Consider the following 20662-nt stretch of genomic DNA (forward strand, 5'->3'; position numbering starts at 1 on the left):
ATTTAAACAGGAGTTCTCGCTCTCTGTTCTCTGTGACTCATAGCTAGCACAATTTAAATGAAATTTTGTTTCATATTAAACTGATTCTGGATACCATAATTGATGCAAAACAAATTCTCAATCAACAAACAATAATCATCTCAAGTAAGAAAATTTACAAATTCTGTAATTCTCAAAGATATCAAGTGAACCATGAAATGCAAAAAGCAATCTCTCAGTATCTTTTGAGAGAAAATATCTTGTTAAGAAATCAGATATAGAACATTCGTCGGAGTGAAATGGGGAAATACTACATTGTAGATATGGACCTAACTCATTCTTCTCTATTTGGTTCTATTAATATGGTTTATTTATTTTTCAGTTTCTTAATCTCACAACCTGAAATAATAATGCAAATGGGTATGTTATGTATGTCTCAAAAAATACACAAAGTGCTGGAGTAACTCAGTGGGTCAGGCAGCTTCTCTGGTGAACATTGATAGGTGACGTTTCATGTCCTGAAAATTTGTGCCTTTGTACAGCAGCATCTGCAGTTCCTTGGTTCTACTTCATATTTTACTATCTCTTGCAGTTCATTTTTAATTGAATGCTGAATCAACCCAGCAGCATTAAGGAAAACAACATCATTTTTTTTAACTGTGGAGATAAGGGATAATGACTGCTAATCAGCACTTTGAAAAAAGAACAAAAATAGCACAAAGAACAAATGAGTAAATAAACCATTTTGCAGAGTGAAGAGATGGCCAACTTTATAGTCCAACCACTGCCCAATTTCCTCTTATTCTAAAGTGGTGCAGTATTGTATTCAGGCAATATATTAATTAAAGTGTGAACCTTTCAGAATGACAGCCCATGCCAAACAATACAGGAAGACACAAAAAGCTGGAGTAACTCCAGAGAGAAGGAATAGGTGACGTGATGTTGAAAGTGGCATCACAGGTAGATAGGGTGGTCAAAAAGGCTTTCGGCACATTGGCCTTCATCAGTCAGAGTATTAAGCATTAGAAGTTGGGAGGTCATGTATTGTATTCAGTTTTGGCACCATGTTATATGAAAGATGTCAAGCTGGAAATGGTGCAGAGAAGATTTAGGAAGATGTAGCTAGGACTCGATGACCTGAATTATAGGGAGAGGTTGAGCAGGCTAGGACTCAATTCCTTGGAGCAGAGGAGGACGAGGAGTGTTCTTATAGAGGTGTACACAATCATGGGAGGAATAGGTTGGGATAGGAATAGACGCACAGAGTCTATGGCCCAGAGTAGGTGAATCGAGAATCAGAGAACATAGGTTTAAGGTGAGGAGGGAAATTTTAATAGGAACCCGAGAAGTAACTTTTTCACACAAAGGGTGGTGGGTATATGGAATGACCTGCCGGAGGAGGTAGTTGAGGCAGGTACTATCGCAACATTTAAAAAACATTTAGACAGGTACATGGATAGGACAGGTTTAGATGGATATGCGCCAAATGCGGGCAGATGGGACTAGTGTAGATGGGACATGTTGGCCGGTGTGGGCAGGTTGGGCTGAAGGGCCTGTTACTATACTGTATCACTCTACGATACACAACACTGTATTAATGGCTTGAAAAGCTTTCATGCATTTTAGCAACATCAAGCATAAACATAGGATGAGGAGTAGGCTTGGTGGCCCTTCGAGATTGCTCTATCATTCATCAAAATCATGCCTAATGTTTTATCTTGTGCAATTTTCCAGCATTATCCCCATATCCCTTGGTCCCCTTAAGGTCCTGAAAGTTACTAATCTCAGTTCTGAATGAACGAGCGGAAAGTCCATGAATGGGGATGTGCAAAGATTGGGGAGGGGAGTCAGTCTGTCTAACCCATGACAGAAGGGAGAGGAGTTGTACAGTTTGATATCCACAGGGAAAAAGGATCTCATGTGGCGTTCTGTGCTACATCTTGGTGGAACTTAGGTCTCTTTGGTAGAGGGGGGGGGGGATGGGGTCCGTTGTTGACGATTGTCCATTATAACCAAGTAAGCTATTATCATAGAAAAAACAAACAACTCCAGTTGCTGATTAATACACAGAAGGACACAAAGTGTTGGATGTTAGCCGGTCTGGCAGCAACTCTGGAGAACATAGATAGGTGACATTTCAGGATCGAGACCCTTGTTCAGCCCCTCGGTCCAGAACGGGACCTGGAATGCCGGTGAGTTGACAGCCCCGGCATGCTGGCGGCCAGGGGATAGGGGAGGATCGGTGGAGTTAATGGAGGCAGCCCACGGGTTGGGGTCGGCGATGGAAGCGTGGCTTGGAAGCAGCCGAGGAAGCTGTGCTTCCCTGTGCGAGGAGGTTACGTACTTTCTTCGGCGAGGAGGCAAAATAATTATTTATTAAAATTGATAATTATATTTTTATCGCCCTAGCCTTAATTTCGCCTATCAATGTCTGCAAGGAATCCCCAGTTGCCCTCACTAGTTCTATTTATGTAGCCACAATAGCTCTTGCAGCCCATTTCTGTGTTTCATGCCAGACTACTTCCTTATTCTATCTTGGCTCTCTTCAGCAAGTGGGGGCACACGGTCTGGCCTGGAAGAGGCGCAATCTGGGGGTGGCGTGGGGTGCAGCCGCGGCAAAGAGCGGCCGGGGAGGAGGTACGAGCTGGGGGTATCACGGGAAGCCATTGGTAGGTCAGTCCGCTATAACCAAAATCCGTAATAAAGAGCACCATTCAAACAATGTTTTATTGTATTTACAATTGTGTCTAGTTTAGAGGCGCAACGCAGAAACAGGCCCTTCAATCCACAGAGTCCACACTGACCAGCGATCCCCGCACACTAGCACTATCCTACACACACTAGGGACCCTCCCTCCCCTAAACCCCCTCCTCTCCACACCCCCTACCCTCTTCCCTCCACCCTCCCCCCTCCCTCCCCCTCCCTGCTCCCCACCTCTCCCCCTCAGCACCCCCTCTCTCTCCCCCTCACTCTCACCCTCTCTCTCTCCTCCCCTCCTCCCCCACCTTTCCCCCCTCACCCACCCTCCCTCTTCTCCTCCTCTCCACCCCCTCTCCCTCTTGCCCCTCTCTCTGTGTCTCTGTCTCTGTCTCTGCCCCTTCTCTCTCTGCCCTCACTCTCTACCCCCGCCCCCCCCCCCTCTCTAGATGTGACTGCAAGTTGGGGGCTATGCGTCAGTAGATGCGGTGGTCATGGGGTAAAAGGAGCAAATTAATAATATTAATATATATCAAGGGGGGTAATTAGCGTGAGTGCGGGGGGGGGGCGGGATAGTTAGTGTGTGTGACGCTGCATGCCACCTCCCCCCCCACAACCGCACGTTGGGGGAACAGACCCAACGGGTCTGCACTTGGTCTAGTTTATCTATATCATACTGCATCTGCCATGAATCTGCCCACTCACTCAACCTGTCCAGGTCACCCTGCAATCTCCTAACATCCTCTTCACAGTTCACACTGCCACCCAGCTTTGTGTCATCCGCAAACTTGCTAGTGTTGCTCCTAATTCCCTCTTCCAAATCATTAATATATATGGTAAACAGTTGCGACCTCAACACCGAGCCTTGCGGCACTCCACTCGCCACTGCCTGCCATTCTGAAAAGGACCCGTTCTCTCCTACTCTTTGCTTCCGGTCTGCCAACCAATTTTCTATCCATGTCAACACCCTACCCCCAATACCATGTGCTCTAATTTTAGTCACCAGTCTCCCGTGCAGGACCTCATCAAAGGCTTTCTGAAAGTCTAGATACACTACATCCACTGGCACCCCCTCATCCATTTTACTTGTCACATCCTCAAAAAATTCCAGAAGATTAGTCAAGCATGATTTTCCTTTCATAAATCCATGTTGACATGGACTAATCCTTTTACTGCTATCCAATTGCCCCATTATTACCTCTTTAATAATTGACTCCAGCATCTTTCCCACCACTGAAGTCAGGCTAACTGGTCTGTAATTACCCGTTTTCTCTCTCTCGCTCCTTTCTTGAAAAGTGGGATAACATTAGCTATCCTCCAATCCACAGGAACTGATCCTGAATCTATTGAACATTGGAAAATGATCACCAATGTTTCCGCTATTTCTCGAGCCACCTCCCTGAGGACCCTCGGATGTAGACCATCAGGCCCAGGGGATTTATCATCGTTCAGTCCCATTAGCCTACCCAATACTATTTCTCGCCTAATGAAAATTTCTTTCAGTTCCTCTACCCCCTTAGATCCTCTGTCCTCCAGTATATCTGGGAGATTGTTTGTGTCTTCCTTAGTGAAGACAGATCCGAAGTACCTATTCAACTCTTCTGCCATTTCCTTGTTGCCCATAATAATTTCACCTGTGTCTGCCTTCAAGGGACCCACATTTGACTTTGCTACTCTTTTTCCCTTAACATATCGAAAGAAGCTTTTACTGTCCCTCTTTATATTCCTGGTCAGCTTCCCCTCGTACTTCATCTTTTCAGCCCGTATTGCCCGTTTTGTTTCCTTCCTCCTATGAAAGTTTCCCAATCCTCTGGCTTCCGGCTACTCTTTGCTGTGTTATACATCTTTTCTTTTAGTTTTATTCTATCCCTAACTTCTCTTGTCAGCCACGGTTGCCTCCTACTCCCCTTAGAATCTTTCTTCCTTTTTGGAATGAAATGATCCTGCGTCTTCCGTATTATGCCCAGAAATTCCTGCCATTGCTGTTCCTCCGTCATTCCTGCTAGGATCCCTTTCCAGTCTACTTTGGCCAGCTCCCCTCTCATGCCTTCATAGTCCCCTTTGTTCAACTGTATCACTGCCACTTCCGATTTAACCTTCTCCATCTCAAATTGCAGATTAAAACTAGTCATATTATGATCACTACCTCCAAGCGGTTCCTTTACCTCGCGTTCTCTTATCATATCTGGTTCATTGGGCAACACTAAATCCAGAATTGCCTTTTCTCTGGTCGGCTCCTCTAAGAATCCATCTCGAAGGCATTATACAAACTCTCTTTCTTGCGGTCCTGAACCAACCTGATTTTCCCAGACTACCTGCATATTGAAATCCCCCATCACCACAGCGGCATTACCTTTGTTACATGCCAGTTTTAACTCCTGCTGCAACTTACACCCTACATCCGGGATCATATCTCCTTTATCTGTTCTACTAGTTTAATCAGTCAGATGAGCCAAAAGTGATTCTTCATTCATGTTGACTCTGTTTTATCTTATTATCCTTTTCAGGGTGTTCTTTTACCTCACCATCTTTTTGACTAATATTTAGCTCCTTATGTTCCTTATTCGCACTAAATTATCGATCCTCTAATATTTTGGCAGGTTTATGTACTTTCTTCTGTGAAGAGACAAAATATATATATTTTTTTGTCAATGCCTTAAATTTACCTATCACTGCCTGCAAGGGATCCTCAGTTGCCCTCACGAGTTCCATTTACGTAGCCACAAAAGCTCTTACACCCCATTCCTGTTTCCTGTTAGACTACTTCCATATTCTATCTTGCCATTCTTCAGCAATTTCTTGTCCTTCTTTGTTGAATTTTAAAATGCTGCTAATGCTCCCAAACCCACTGCTCTTTCTGGCAACTTGACACTAAATTTGTGTGTCCCGTAGACTGTTTCTGTACACTTGCTAATCGGGGATTGGGGTTATGGCAAGATTCTACAGGACTGTTTGTAAGAAAAATAATTTCACTGTGCGTTAACACTTTGATAGCCCTGTCCCACGGTGCGTGTTCATTCCAAGAGCTCTCCCGAGTTTAAAAAAAAAATCAAACTCCTGGTAAGCACGGAGAATGAACGTAGCGGGTACGTCAGAGCTCGGGGACGTCTCTTAGCGGCTCGTAACGCTAACGGCAGGTACTCGAGAAGACTCGATAACGGCAGGTAAGCACGGGATGACTCGTGAAGATTTTTCAACACGTTGAAAAATGTCCACGAGAGCCCCGAGTACCGACGAGTGGCCATTAACGTAAATCTCCGAGTTCGAATCAGGGCAAACGCGGGAAAACTCTTGGAATGAACTCGTACAGTGGGGCAGGGCTTTACCTGTGTGACAATAAAAACACCATTGACCATTGAGTTTCTTTCCAGCTGCTTGAAATGCACCTAAAGCCCCTGGCCCACTTTACGAGGTCATTCAAGAGTTCTCCCGAGTTTTCCCCTGATTCGAACTCGGGGAATATCCGTAGCGGGTCCGTAGGAGTTCGTGGATTTCTCGTAGTGGCTCGTACGAGTAAAAAGTAAAAAAGATTTTCATCACGAGAATTTTTTTACTCGTGGACATTTTATGCAGGATGAAAAAATGTCAGGAGTATACGGGGTGTCCCGAGTACCAACCGTTAGCATTACGAGCCGCTACGAGATATCCATGAACTCCTATGGACCCGCTACGGACATTCTCCGAGTTTGGATCGGGGAAAACTCGGGAGAACTCTTGAATGACCTCGTACAGTGGGACAGGGGCTTACAGTAACTTTACCTTTTACTGTGACTCTGAAAATGACTGCACTGAGGAGGTCCTTGTCCTTGGAAGCCCTCTCTAGAAGGTTCTTTTGGAGGCCTCTTGATAAAAAGAAAGTTTCACGCAACCTCTCTAGCTTTCTCTCCTCTTCCTGTATTCACAACAGAGGCTTGTACTACCTCCTTTTTATTTTCTTGAACTCATTTACCAGCTGCAGGAGGATTTCTTTTTTAATTTAATGGCCCAGAGGAGCTGTTTCCCTTCCACTGAGGTTTCTTTTGTATGGTCTATTAAAAGATCAGCAGATTAAAAAGAATACTTGTCAGAAAGTGAGCCACATCGCCCAGCCTTTGCAGTGTGTATGCTGTCCAACAAAGGCTTTTGAAAAGTGAGTAACAGTAAACAAACTTTGTTTCAAAAAGTGCCACACTCGCAAAATCTCACGGCACAGAAGGAAGCCATTTGGCCCATTGTGCCAATTATTTGAAAGAGCTATTGAACCAGAGCCATGCCTATGGTCTTACCTCGTAGTCCTGCAAGTATTTCCTTGTCACGTTTACAGGCAGGCAGCTCAACAGCACAGGCAGCTAATTCACAACATGCCATGTAGTGAAGAAAGGTCACTCACGAAATTCCACACAGAATTGTGCTCATGATTTCAAGCTTTGCATCAACGAGCGGATATAGCAGGCACACTAAATTCTTTAATACCCTCCCCACCTCCGTGCCAACCACCTCATCACCTCAACACGCTACACTTGCATGTACACTGAGTATTCCTGCACCTGTTGTCTATTGCACAACCCCTGTACATCTTTCACAGTTGTGTTGCTTATGTAAATAAGTCAGGTAGATATTTCAGATGCAATAAGATCCCACAAATTCTAAAATAGAATTCTAAATAGAATAGATGCCATACTAACCTTTTTGTCCCGCCACTTACATCAAATACTTTACAGATAAAGAACTGCAGGTTCTGCAATAACTCTGGTACTGTCTCAGGCCACTTAAAGCAGATGCCCTGGACATTTTATGACTGTTTTTTTTTTTCTACTTGTATTTTAATGTTGCTTTTTTTACCTGCACTTTTTTTTAAATTTTTTTTTTTTTAAACTATTCGTAATGTTTTTATCAGGAACTGGATTGTTTTTATTTATGCGTGAAATGTTTAAGTTTTTATGTGCGATGCTCCGGTATTCCCTGAGAAACGTCTTCTCATTTTTCACTGTACAATTGTTGCTTTGCATGATGACAATAAAAGGATGATAATGATAAAGGTGCTGCTTTACACAAAAGACACAAAGTGCTGGAGTAATGTCCCTGTCCCACTTAGGAAACCTGAACGGAAACCTCTGGAGACTTTGCGCCCCACCCAAGGTTTCCGTGCGGTTCCCGGAGGTTGCAGGTGGTTGCCGGAGGTTGCAGGTAGTGGAAGCAGGTAGGGAGACTGACAAAAACTTCCGGGAACCGCACGGGAACCTTGGGTGGGGCGCAAAGTCTCCAAAGGTTTCCGTTCAGGTTTCCTAAGTGGGACAGGGGCATAACTCAGCAGATCAGGCAGCATCTCAGGAGAACATGGGTAGGTGATGTTCTGGGTCGGGACCCTTATTGGAATCATTCTGAAGAAGGGTGCTAACCCCGAACATCAATTAATTGGTCTGTTTTTAAATAATTTATAGAAGGCATTTTTTAAAATATCCTCAAACTGCAGCAGAAAATGACCTATAGGTTTCCTCAACCCTTCCTTACTGATTCCAAAATGTTTCTCTAGTACGCTTTGTTGTGTCCAGGGAACCCGACAGTTCTTTCAGGTTAGGCAGAAGTTCACTTGCATCTCCTCCAACCTCATCTACTGTATCTGTTGTTCCAGGTATGGACTCTTATATATCGATGAGACCAAACGTAGACTGGGCGATCGTTTTGCTGAATAGCTTCGCTCAGTCCCCCTGGGCCTATGTAATTTACTCTTTAATTCCCCTTCCCATTCCCATCCTGACCCTTCTGTCCTGGGCCCCCTCCATTGTCAGAGTAGGGCCAAACACAAATTGGAGGAACAGCACCTCAAATTTCGCTTGGGCATCTCATACCCCAGCGGTATGAAATATCGATTTCTCTAACTTCAAGTAGCCCTTGCACTTCCTCTCTCTCTGTCCCTCCCCACCCTAGTCGTTGTACTAGTTTCACTGTCAACCTGGTGAGTTCCATTGTCTGTATAACTTATTTTCACCTCGCTAGCCCACAGAGAACAATAGACCATTTGCCTGATCAGCGTTACTTTTTTGCATATCTTTTATTCATTTGTTCTATATCTCTTAATATCTACGTCTATCTCTTGTTTCCCTTTCCCCTGACTCTCAGTCTGAAGAAGAGTCTCGACCTGAAATGTCACCTAGTCCATTTCTCTATAGATGCTGCCTGACCCGCTGAGTTAAGGGGCTGTCCCACAGCAGCGGCCTAATTGGCGAGTTTAGAAGAGTTTAGGAGAGTTTGAAAAAGTGTCATGTTGAAGACCTCCTTCGACCATGTTAAAGACTAGCTTCAACTAGCTTCGGGAAAATTGGACACCGAATAGTGGAAAGTGAAGACGACCTCCTTTGATCTCCTTCGACCTCCCTTCGACTGTTGAAGACTATCTACGACTACCTTCGACTACCCTCGATTACCAACAAATAACATGCCGACCTACTACGACCTACTTCGACTAAACCTATGAGTAAAAAAAATATTATTTTTTTTCCATGGCGACCATTTTTGACTTGCAGGCATTTTTGAGCATGTTGAAAACTACGCCGCGACATAGCTGGGACCTCGAGTAGAAACATAGAAATTAGGTGCAGGAGTAGGCCATTCGGCCATTCGGCCATTCGGCCCTTCGAGCCTGCACCGCCATTCAATATGATCATGGCTGATCATCCAACTCAGTATCCCGTCCCTGCCTTCTCTCCATACCCTCTGATCCCCTTAGCCACAAGGGCCACATCTAACTCCCTCTTAAATATAGCCAATGAACTGGCCTCGACTACCCTCTGTGGCAGAGAGTTCCAGAGATTCACCACTCTCTGTGTGAAAAAAGTTCTTCTCATCTCGGTTTTAAAGGATTACCCCCTTATCCTTAAGCTGTGACCCCTTGTCCTGGACTTCCCCAACATCGGGAGCAATCTTCCTGCATCTAGCCTGTCCAACCCCTTAAGAATTTTGTAAGTTTCTATAAGATCCCCTCTCAATCTCCTAAATTCTAGAGAGTATAAACCAAGTCTATCCAGTCTTTCTTCATAAGACAGTCCTGACATCCCAGGAATCAGTCTGGTGAACCTTCTCTGCACTCCCTCTATGGCAATAATGTCCTTCCTCAGATTTGGAGACCAAAACTGTACGCAATACTCCAGGTGTGGTCTCACCAAGACCCTGTACAACTGCAGTAGAACCTCCCTGCTCCTATACTAAAATCCTTTTGCTATGAAAGCTAACATACCATTTGCTTTCTTCACTGCCTGCTGCACCTGCATGCCTACTTTCAATTACTGGTGTACCATGACACCCAGGTCTCGCTGCATCTCCCCTTTTCCTAGTCGGCCACCATTTAGATAATAGTCTGCTTTCCTGTTTTTGCCACCAAAATGGATAACCTCACATTTATCCACATTATACTGCATCTGCCAAACATTTGCCCACTCACCCAGCCTATCCAAGTCACCTTGCAGTCTCCTAGCATCCTCCTCACAGCTAACACTGCCCCCCAGCTTAGTGTCATCCGCAAACTTGGAGATATTGCCTTCAATTCCCTCATCCAGATCATTAATATCATCCAGACCATTAATATACGCGGGGACTACTCTCGAGCATGAAAGAGAGTTACAAAGACCTAGGACGTGTTGACTATGCTGCGAGTATGAGTCGAGGGCAAACTCTTCTAAACTCACCAATTAGGTCGCCGCAGTGGGGCAGCCCCTGTACTCCAGCTTTTTGTGTGTAATTCATGGTGTTTGTTCCATGTGGTTTGCAGTAATGCTCTCTTACCAGCAGGGGGATTGATACTGCAGGGCAGAAATAACGGTGGATACACATAGATTGAAAACAGCACATGGCTCAAGTCTCTGTATCACTCTATTATAATTTATTATTACAGTAACATATATCGGATCCCGTCTTCCCAAAAGTCTTGGAATTAACCATGTCAAGCTACTGCATCTTCCTGAGAGATTCATCACTGCATACATTCTTTGAGTAAAGGCACCAGCCATCCACAGGTCAAGGCTGTGTTCTGTGGAATTCAAGAGTCATAATGCTTCCAATGTTCATGCTGACTCAACCTAGCTGACCTACACCAGTGTAACCCTGACACCAGCCACAGAATGTGTTCTTGTACCTCAGAGCCATCTCTTGGTGAAAGTAAACGTGATGATAATGTTCATCACCGCCTTTAGGGCTCATGTTGTCGACCTCCCCGTGGTTAGCCCGTCAACTGACCTCAGTCAGGCAAACGACAACAAACAGAGACAGCAGCACAAAAACAACAAACAACCAACAACAGCTTGCAACCTCAGTCGCCGCAGCTCGGCGCCAACCGAGGGCGGGTACCTATGGATGTTGAACTGGATGGCAGCACCCTGCTGCAGCTGATGGCAGAAGGCTTCACCAAGGTCAAGATCACCATCATTGAACATATGCTAGACAACAGCACATTGAACTGGCCATAGCACCTGGAGGGCGTTACATAACCTCTGCTGCCTCAAACGCAAGAAGAAGATCACCGCCTTTAACACAACAGGCACAGGCTTTGGTTTAGTGGAAATAAGGTATTTAATGACTAAGACTTCAGATTAGGTTTGTCTTCTAGGCAGCTGTGATTTCTGTCCTATTTAGTTTGGTCTGGTCTACCTACAACAGATTATCTCAAAGCACGGAAAATACCACCAATACCTTCGCTGCAAAATTATCCAAATTCACTGCAAGGATAAGTAAACCAAAATCAGTGTCCTCTCTCAGTCCAATGGCTGCCTCACCAACAGTCTGTCTGTACCTTTCTTCTTCATTGTTTTTTTTAGTATGTATCTTTTAGTTGATGTATGTTTTAGTGTTCTTTAGCTTGTTTTATGTGGGGGTGGGGTTGGGGGAAACTTTTTCGAAACTCTTATCCTGATGGAGATGCGATTTTTTTCCGTATCGTATTTCTGTCCGCACTGCGGCCTAACAGCGAGGAGTTGGCGGTCTTTGCTGGAGACCGATTTTGAAAGCTCCACCGCGGGTGCCAGCGGACTTTAACATCATGAAGCCCGCGGTCTCTGGTCTGAGGCCGACCAGGAACTCCAAGCCGCAAGAACTTTGACCACTCCGACGCGGGAGCTTCGATCTCCCCGGCACGGGGCATTCGACCGCCGGCTGCAGGAGCTTTGATCGCCCCGACAGATGGTTCGACTACCCTGACCGTGGGAGAAGAATGAGGGAAGAAGTTTTGCCTATTGCCTTCCATCACAGTGGGGAATGTGGGGAGTCCATTGTGGTAGATGTTAACTTTTATGTAGTTGTGTGTCTTGTTGCTTTTTCTGGTATGGCTGCATGGTAATTCGCACATCGCTGTACCTTAATTGGTACACGTGACAATAAAAGACCTTTGAAACCTTTATTGAGGAGCTAGTTTCACAGTTGGATATGGTGTAAGGCCATGTCCTTCATATGCCTGACACCTGTTCCCAAACACATCCTTTATTCCAAGGTCTGTCTTGGGAAACAATTGCCAGGCAGACAGCAGAAAAGATTCAAGGCTCAAAGCCTCTTTGAAGAACTGGAACATTCCAGGCCTGTGACCGTCAAAGTGGAGGACATTCAGGGTGGTACTGAGAACCTAGAGGCCATACATTGGGAAGATTTGTGATGTGCATATTGAAAATAAGGCCAATAGATTCAGTAGCTCACACTGGCAATCACAAAGCCTTCAGCTGCTGAAAATTTCCACTGCGCCATAATACTTAGAGATCAAGTTTAGATTTGGTGACCATTTCGCCAAACACGTGTTCAGTCTGCCCTGGCCTGCTGGATCTTCTGGTTGTTAACTCACCTTCCCATTTCTATACCAATCTTCCCATTATGGGCCTTCTCCATTGAAGCCACACATGAACTGGAGGTACAGCGCTCATATTTTTCTTGCGTAGCTTAGAACCCAATAATATGAACATTGAATTATCTAATTACAGATAACACCCCCACTTTTTTCCTTTCACTTCTCTGTACCCACCCTCATGTACGGCCATTTCTCCCACTATCCCAACCCCCTTTCCTCCTTCTCCCCTGTTCCCTTCCACCTATATCCCACCCACTGGCACAACATTCCACTTGTCTCCTTATCTGACACCCTTTTGCCGCCTTTTCATCTTCAGCCTTTGTCCACCCATCTGCAAATGAAAGATGGTTGGACAAAGGCTTACCAATCTCCATCTATCACTTGCCAGGCTTTGACTTTCCCCATGTGCTTTGAATCTTTCTCTTTCTCCCCCCCCACAACTTGGACCCGCTGACAAGGCTGCGTATTCATCCCTCTCCTCTACTTTCTCTACACCAATGACTGCACCTCCACAGAATCCTCTGTCAAGCTTCTCAAGTTTGCGGACGATGCAACCCTGATTGGACTGATCCAGGATGGGGAGGAATCTGCCTACTGGCAGGAAGTGACACAGCTGGCGTCCTGGTGCCATCGCAACAACCTGGAGCTCAATGCTCTTGAGACAGTGGAATTGATTGTGGACTTTAGGAGAGCTCCCCCTCCCCTCCTCCACTCACCATCAACAACACCACAGTCACATCTGTGTAGTAATTTAAGTTCCTTGGAACCACCAGAGACCTAAATTGGGAGGCCACCATCGACTCCACAGTCAAAAAGGCACAACAGAGGATGTACTTCCTGCGGCAGTTGAGAAAACACAATCTGCCACAGGTAATGATGGTCCGGTTTTATTCTGCCATCGTAGAGTCTGTCCTTGCCTTCTCCATCATGATCTGGTTTAGCTCAGCTACCAAGCACGACATCCGGTGACTGCAGCGCATCGTTCGATCAGCCAAGAAGGTTATTGGCTACAGCCTTCCCCCCATTGATGAACTGTTCACTGCAAGGGCCAAGAAGCGAACGGATAAGATCATCACTGACTCCTCTCACCCTGGCCACAAACTCTTTGAAGCACTTCCCTCTGGGAGGCAACTTCGGACTGTCAAAGCTGCCACAGCCAGACATAAAAACAGCTGTTATCCACGAGCATAAACAAAAATGCTGGAGAAACTCAGCGGGTGAGGCAGCATCTATGGAGCGAAGGAAATAGACAACGTTTCGGGTCGAAACCCTTCTTCAGACTGATGTGAGGGGGGGTGGGGGGGTTGGAAGAAGAAAGGAAGAGGTGGAGCCAGTGGGCTGAGGGAGAGCTGAGAAGGGGAGGAGAAAGTAAGGACTATCTGAAATTAGAGAGGTCATGTTCATACCGCTGGGGTGCAAACTGCCCAAGCGAAATATGATGTTAGAAAATTGTAAAGCGAAATATTATGTTAGAAAATTGTGCTGCTCCTCCAATTTATGGTGATCCTCACTCTGGCCATGGAGGAGGCGCAGGACAGAAAGGTCAGATTTGGAATGGGAGGGGGAGTTGAAGTGCTGAGCCACCGGGAGATCAGGTTGGTTATTGCGAGGTGTTCGACGAAGCGATCGCCAAGCCTACGCTTGGTCTCACCGATGTAGAGCAGCTGACATCTAGAGCAGCAGATGCAATAGATGAGGTTGGAGGAAGTGCAGGTGAATCTCTACCGCACCTGGAAAGACTGCTTAGGTCCTTGAATGGAGTCAAGGGGGGGAGGTAAAGCGACATGTGTAGCATTTCCTGCAGATTTTCCACGAGCAGTAGCTCTATTCAATAACCAAAAGTCTGTAGCCTCATTTTGCTCTGGTATTTTATTTTATTCTTCACATGTTTAAATTATAATGTTTTATATTTAATTTTCTACTGTATATCGTATTGTTGAACTTGCGACCAAAGCACCAAGGCAAATTCCTTGTACGTATACATACTGGGCTAATAAAATGTATTCAATTCAATTCAATTCAAGAAGTGTCCCGACTGCTTGACCCGCTGAGTTACTTTGTCCAGCACTTTGTCTGTTTATATATATATATATATATATATATATATATATATATATATATATATATCACTCTACCAATACTACCAAGCCTGGTGTCTGTTCAATGAGTAGTGCAGAAAGAAAAAAAGTGCCACCAGGTGAAGTGGCGACCTGATGAAACTGCCACACAGCTACCACATGTGTAGCAAACAGTAAAAGCAGCTTGCAAAGTACATCGCTAGGCATCGTGGATTTGATGATCAGATCAGACAACGCTGAGTCATTGGAATCAATTTTAAGCCAGAAGTATTGAGCAGTTGTTTCAATTTGGCTTCTTTCTCAGTTTCCCTCTTTTATAGAAGTCACGCTTCAGAAAATTGAAATCCTTCTATGTGATGTCAAGAAACAGCTGAAAGCACTGGAAACACCCAAGGCTGTGAGACCCGTTAACATTCTTTCTGTGGAACAGAAGACGTAGATTCCAGCACAAGCCACACCACTTGCCTAGAGGTTTCACAACAGCTGCCACATCGATATGTATTCCACCGTTTGGAAAATGTCCTAATTCCTGTCCACAAAAGGTAGGATAAATCCAATCTGGTTATGTTTCTCCACCCATCCTCATTCCCAAACCCTATCTACCCTGCTTGTCTACTTTCAATCCTCAGCTGAGGGTAGGAAGGCATTGCATCTCAAGCAGTACCTATCAATCTACGGCTCACCATTACCCATTTTGGGCTCAGCTGAAATCATGGATCCTGGCATCATTCGAAATGGACAAGTGAACTAAATTCAAAAATTAAGATGAGAGTAACTGGCCTTGACATTAAGACAGTATTTCACTGAATGTGGCATCAAGCCAAACTTGAAAAGAACAGGAATCATGGTGGAAACTCTCTACAAGCCGGGTCCTTGCAGCACACAAAGGAAGATGGTTGTAGCTGTTGAAGGTCAATTATTTCAGTTTCTGGACTTTGCTGTGGGGATTCCTAAATGCATTCTGCAATGTCCAACTCCCTTTGTTCCTCCATGAACGATCTTTCCATTATAAGGTCAAAGTACGGATGTTGGCTGATGATCGGACAATGTTCAGTTCCATTCACAACTCCTCAACAAATGTAGTCATGCAGTCCACACTTGCATGCAGCAAGCCCTGGACAACATTCAGATATGGGCTAAGAAATGGCAAGTAACATTCACTGCAGCATAACATTTGACCATTGCAAAACCAGGAAGAATCTAATCATCTACCCTTGATGTTCAACGGGATTAGGATTAGTAGGTAGTGGTTAATTTTTGTCACATGTATCTAGATACAGCGAAGAACGTTGTTTTGCACAGAATAGATACCTTATGACATCAAGCCAATTGGAGAGCGAATATGTTATCCATAATCACATTTTCCAAGAACATGATTGTTTTTTAAACTATAGCAAAAGGATGCTACAGATTTCCTATACTTTCACTTCTGCTATTTCATGTATTTGCAATAGTTTTTCAACTAACTAGTTTCTATCTCTTTGTTTGGGTTGGAATTAATTTTTGCAATAATTTATGTTACTGATTGTGCATATATTTATTTTAATCAGGAGACATAAAAAATATTGCTCAATTGCACTTAATGGATAAAGTTGATCAAAGTTGTTCTTTAAAGTAAAATCAGAAAATGAAATCCAGAAATACAAGTGAATGCCTTCCTTTTGCAGTAACTTTGATTTTAAAATGGTTGCCAGTGTTGAAGTTAGCTGGAAGCTTTCTGGGTAGCACAAAGCTATGTTTGTCCTTCTATATTCATTATACTGCATTAACTTTCCATCATTGAGATGGGGCTGGCAGGAGGAGAGGTCAGACTTCATAAAAACTGTAGATCATACTTTTCTTTCTTAATTTTTTGACAGTTGGCAAATGTCAGGAAACAAAAAGTAATGGAGGAGGATTGTAATACTGGAGGCGTGTGCTGGAGATTGGCAAGAACAGACCATTCCACTGAGCTGATTCTGTGCACTCAAGTAGGCAGACAAGTTGGAAGTTGCAGCATTCTAGTTCCTCTAAAACGCCACAGAATCCACCTGTATATCAAATTTCTGGCTAACAGCAAATGACTAAAGAGATAAATAGTTTTCTTTGATATCTTGTCCTTTGTCTTAGCTGAGGAACTCTTCTGGGGAAAATTTCCACTGGTATCTTTCCCTATTGATTGTCAGAAGCCACAGGAAGGGATTTGTGCCCATGCCGGCCAAAGATGAACTGCAAGAGCGGCACGGTGGTGCAGCAGTAGAGTTGCTGTCTTACAATGCTTGCAGCACCAGAGACCCGGGTTCGTTCCCGCTACGGGTGCTGTCTGTATAAAGTTTGTACCTTCTCCCTGTGACCGTGTGGGTTTTTTCCAAGATCTTCGGTTTTCTCCCACACTCCAAAGACGTACTGGTTTGCAGGTTAATTGGCTTTGTATTAAAAAACGGAAATTGTCCCTAGTGTGCGTAAAGTAGTGTTAATGTGTGGGGGTCACTGGTCGGCACGGACTCGGTGGGCCGAAGGGGCTGTTTCCGTGCTGTGTCTCTAAACTAAAATAAACTCAATTAAGCCCACTTTTCAACTTTTGGTCGTGGAGATGATTATTTTAAGAAGTAATCCAAGTACTTTTTAATTACAGCAAATGTTCTGCTTTCGGGCCATGTGTTCCAGACTCTCACCAGTTGTTGAGCAAAACATTTTATTATTCACTTCCCTTTCATGCTTCATTAAATAAATTAAATCTATGACCCTCAATTTACTCAACTCTCTGGAAAGTAAAATAGGTCTTTTTGTTTGGACACAACCCTGATTGGACTGATCCAGGTTGGGGAGAAATCTGCCTACAGACAGGAAGTGTCACAGCTGGCGTCCTGGTGCCATCGCAACAACCTGGAGCTCAATGCTCTTAAGACAGTGGAATTGTTTGTAGAATTTAGGAGGGCTCCCCCTCCCCTCCCCCTACTCACCATAAACAACACCACAGTCACATCTGTAGAGTCCTTTAAGTTCCTTGGAACCATCATCTCCAAGGACCTTAAATGGGGGGGGGGGGGCACCATCAACTCCACAGTCAAAAGGGCACAACAGAGGATGTACTTCTTGTGGCAGCTGAGGAAACACAATCAGTCACAGGTGATAATGGTCCAATTCTATACTGTCATCATAGAGTCTGTCCTCACCTTCTCCATCATGGCCTGGTTTGGCTCAGCCACCAAGCACGGCATCCGGAGGCTGCAGCGAATCGTTCGATCATCTGAGAAGGTTGTTAGCTGCAACCTTCCCCCCATTGACGAAATGTACACTGCAAGGGCCAGGAAGCGAGCGGGTAAGATCATCTCTGACCCCTCTCATGTTGGCCACAACTCTTTGAAGCACTTACCTCTGGAAGGCGACTCTGGACTGTTAAAGCTGCCACAGCCAGACATTAAAACAGCTTTTATCCACGAGCAGTAGCTCTACTCAATAACCAAAAGTCTGTAGCCTCCTTTTGCTCTATTATTTTATTTAATTCACAAGTTTAAACTATAATGTTTTATTCTTAATGTTTTAATGTTTTATGTTTTATTCTTAATAGTTTACTGTATGTCGTGTTGTTACTTGCGAGCGGAGCCCCAAGGCAAATTCCTTGTATGTGTACATACTTGTCCAATAAACTTATTCATTCATTCATTCATTCATTCATTCATTCATTCATTCATTCATTCATTCATTCATTCATTACCCTGTTTAAATTTCTCATGAATTTATATGCAATCAATTCTCTTGTTAGTCTCCAATATCCCAATTCAATTCTGAACCCCTGGCAACATATTAACAAATTTTCTCTGTGTTGTCTGTATTGTTACCAATGTGCTCTGTGGCACAGAAAATACAATCTTACAGTATAGGAGATAACATTTTGGCATATATAGAGTGATTGGCTAGTAAGAAACAGAGTAGGCATTGTAGTGGCCATTTGGCTTAAGTAACCGCTCATATTGTTTAAGTAACTGCTCATATTGGGGCCTGGGTAGAAGCTTGTATCTTCTCTATCTTACCAGTAGAGGTGAGGAACAGCAAGACGAATAGTGTTGCAAACATATGCTTTTTTGGATCACGGAAGTTCGACTACCTTTTGCACAGAAAACCTGACGAGAAGGCAGAACATCACAGAAGAGACTAAGATTCGATTGCATACCATGAATAAAGATAAAGAGAGCATGAGTCTTTACATTACAAGTGTGGAGATATCCAGTCTGGATGAAGATAATTTTATACCAATATCTGAAATGTTTACACATGGAACCATGCCTGTTGGTCGTCAAAATATACCCAGATATGAAGACTTGAAACAATGACCTTACCTGAAGGATGTCAAAATATCTAAAATAAATTCTAGTCTTGACCTACTTATCGGAATGAATGTTTTGAAGGCATTGGAACCTATACAGATTGTGAGGAGCCAAGGTGATGGACCGTATGCTGCGAAAACCCGACTTGGATGGGTTATCTATGGCTCTTGAGAAGGAACAACGAAAACGGGAGTCAGAACTACCCTGCCATTGCTGTTAATCAAATATCTACTGATAAATTAGAAAAGCTGGTGATGAAGCAATGCAATGAAAGTACCAATAAGGAATCTGAGGAAATGTCCAGAGAAGAGTTAAAGTTTGTGGATATTATGAACTACTCAGTAAAGATTGACGGACACTTATGTGTGGACTTACCTTTCAAACACAAAAGTGTTAATATGCTGAATAATCGTCGTATGGCAGAGCAACACACCCAGAAGTTGAAACGCAAGCTTGGCGAGAATACTAAATTTCATGAAGTAATAATTTTGTTGAAGAATAATTTCAACGTGGATGATTGCTTAAAATCCATGTCTACTGAGCAGGAAGCAATTCATGTGATAGGACATCTGACTTCCCTTTGCAATAAGGGAGAATTCACACTTTCCAAGTGGATCAGCAACAATTGTGAAAGCATTCCACCAGATGATAGAGCCATAGAAACCAGATAGTTGGATTTGGACAAAGACAATTTGCCAATGGAAAGAGCATTGGGAGTTACTAATGTTGCACAATTGAATTATGATAACACAAAAGAAAATCATGCGGATGAAGTTTCTAGAGAACTGATAACAGACCGCTTCTTAAGCGATAAGAATTGGATCAATGAATTAGAGTCTCTCTGTAAGCCAGATAGAGAATGGCCAAAGCTTGAGCTGGGATTTGAAATAATGATCCAGAAATTAAATCAAACCTAACGGTGAACGTTTTTACTAAAAATCCTGTTATTCTCTCGAAGGATTTTCACACTTCAACATTGTTGTTACAACATATCCATGAGTTGATCTGACATGGAGGAAGAAGTTTCATGCTATCAAAGCTTTGGACTGTTATGTTTTGGACTATATACTGGGTATCATGCCTGATGTTAAGGGTTTGGTCTGCATGGTATGACTTTAAACTAAAAACAGTGTTTTAATAAGACCAATAATCGAGTTATGCTTGCTTCTAGACGGCGAAGGTGAAGATGGAAGAGTCGATGAAGAATTCTGATTGCGGATATATAGCACATGCTATTTTTTGCTTTTGATATATGTTAAGCCTTCATGGCTACTTTATTTTGATGTCTATTAATAATTGCCTCGTTATATACTTGGAACATTTAGGGGCCGGTATGGAGTGGCCATTTGGCTTCTTTTGCGTATCTTTAATTATGGCATTTGTCTTTAAATTTTAGACTGCCCATAATTATGTGGGTGGGATTTATTACTTAGTCTAGGGCGTGTTTGGTGCTGGGTTTCTTGCGCAGACGCTTAGTTTTTAGTTTAGCTCGGAACTACATGGGGAAGGAACACCTTTCGACCATGTGAAGTTTAGCCGAGACACGAGGAGTTTTCTAACGTTTAAAAGCGATATGCTGGAGTTTGACAAAGATTAAAGTGTACGAGTCAGAGAAGAAGGTTGGATGTATATCTTATTGTTTTTCTTCAACAATAAAGAAACTATTATTTAAAAGACTGTGCTATGAAGATTTATTTGTGAAGAAGCTCTGAAGGTCTCACGGAGAGCTCACATGCGTATTACGACATTCTCCTTAACCATGTAGTCTCTTTAGCGGCTAGAGGGAGTAATCTCTTGAACGA

At 43.7% G+C, this 20662-nt stretch overlaps 1 long non-coding RNA gene across 1 annotated transcript; it reads right to left on the reverse strand.

Annotated features, from left to right (window-relative positions):
• Nucleotides 1-2805: 2805 nt before the first annotated feature.
• LOC116978634 lies at nucleotides 2806-18854 on the reverse strand. The gene is made up of 4 exons (XR_004413485.1): nucleotides 18627-18854; nucleotides 10601-10609; nucleotides 7219-7223; nucleotides 2806-2819 (listed from the first exon to the last, which is right to left on the reverse strand). It is a non-coding gene; the product is annotated as an uncharacterized LOC116978634 (long non-coding RNA).
• Between the last annotated feature and the right edge of the window lie 1808 nt (nucleotides 18855-20662).

The sequence above is a fragment of the Amblyraja radiata genome, chromosome 11 (genome assembly GCF_010909765.2).
Source record: "Amblyraja radiata isolate CabotCenter1 chromosome 11, sAmbRad1.1.pri, whole genome shotgun sequence".
Classification (NCBI taxonomy): Eukaryota; Metazoa; Chordata; class Chondrichthyes; order Rajiformes; family Rajidae; genus Amblyraja; species Amblyraja radiata.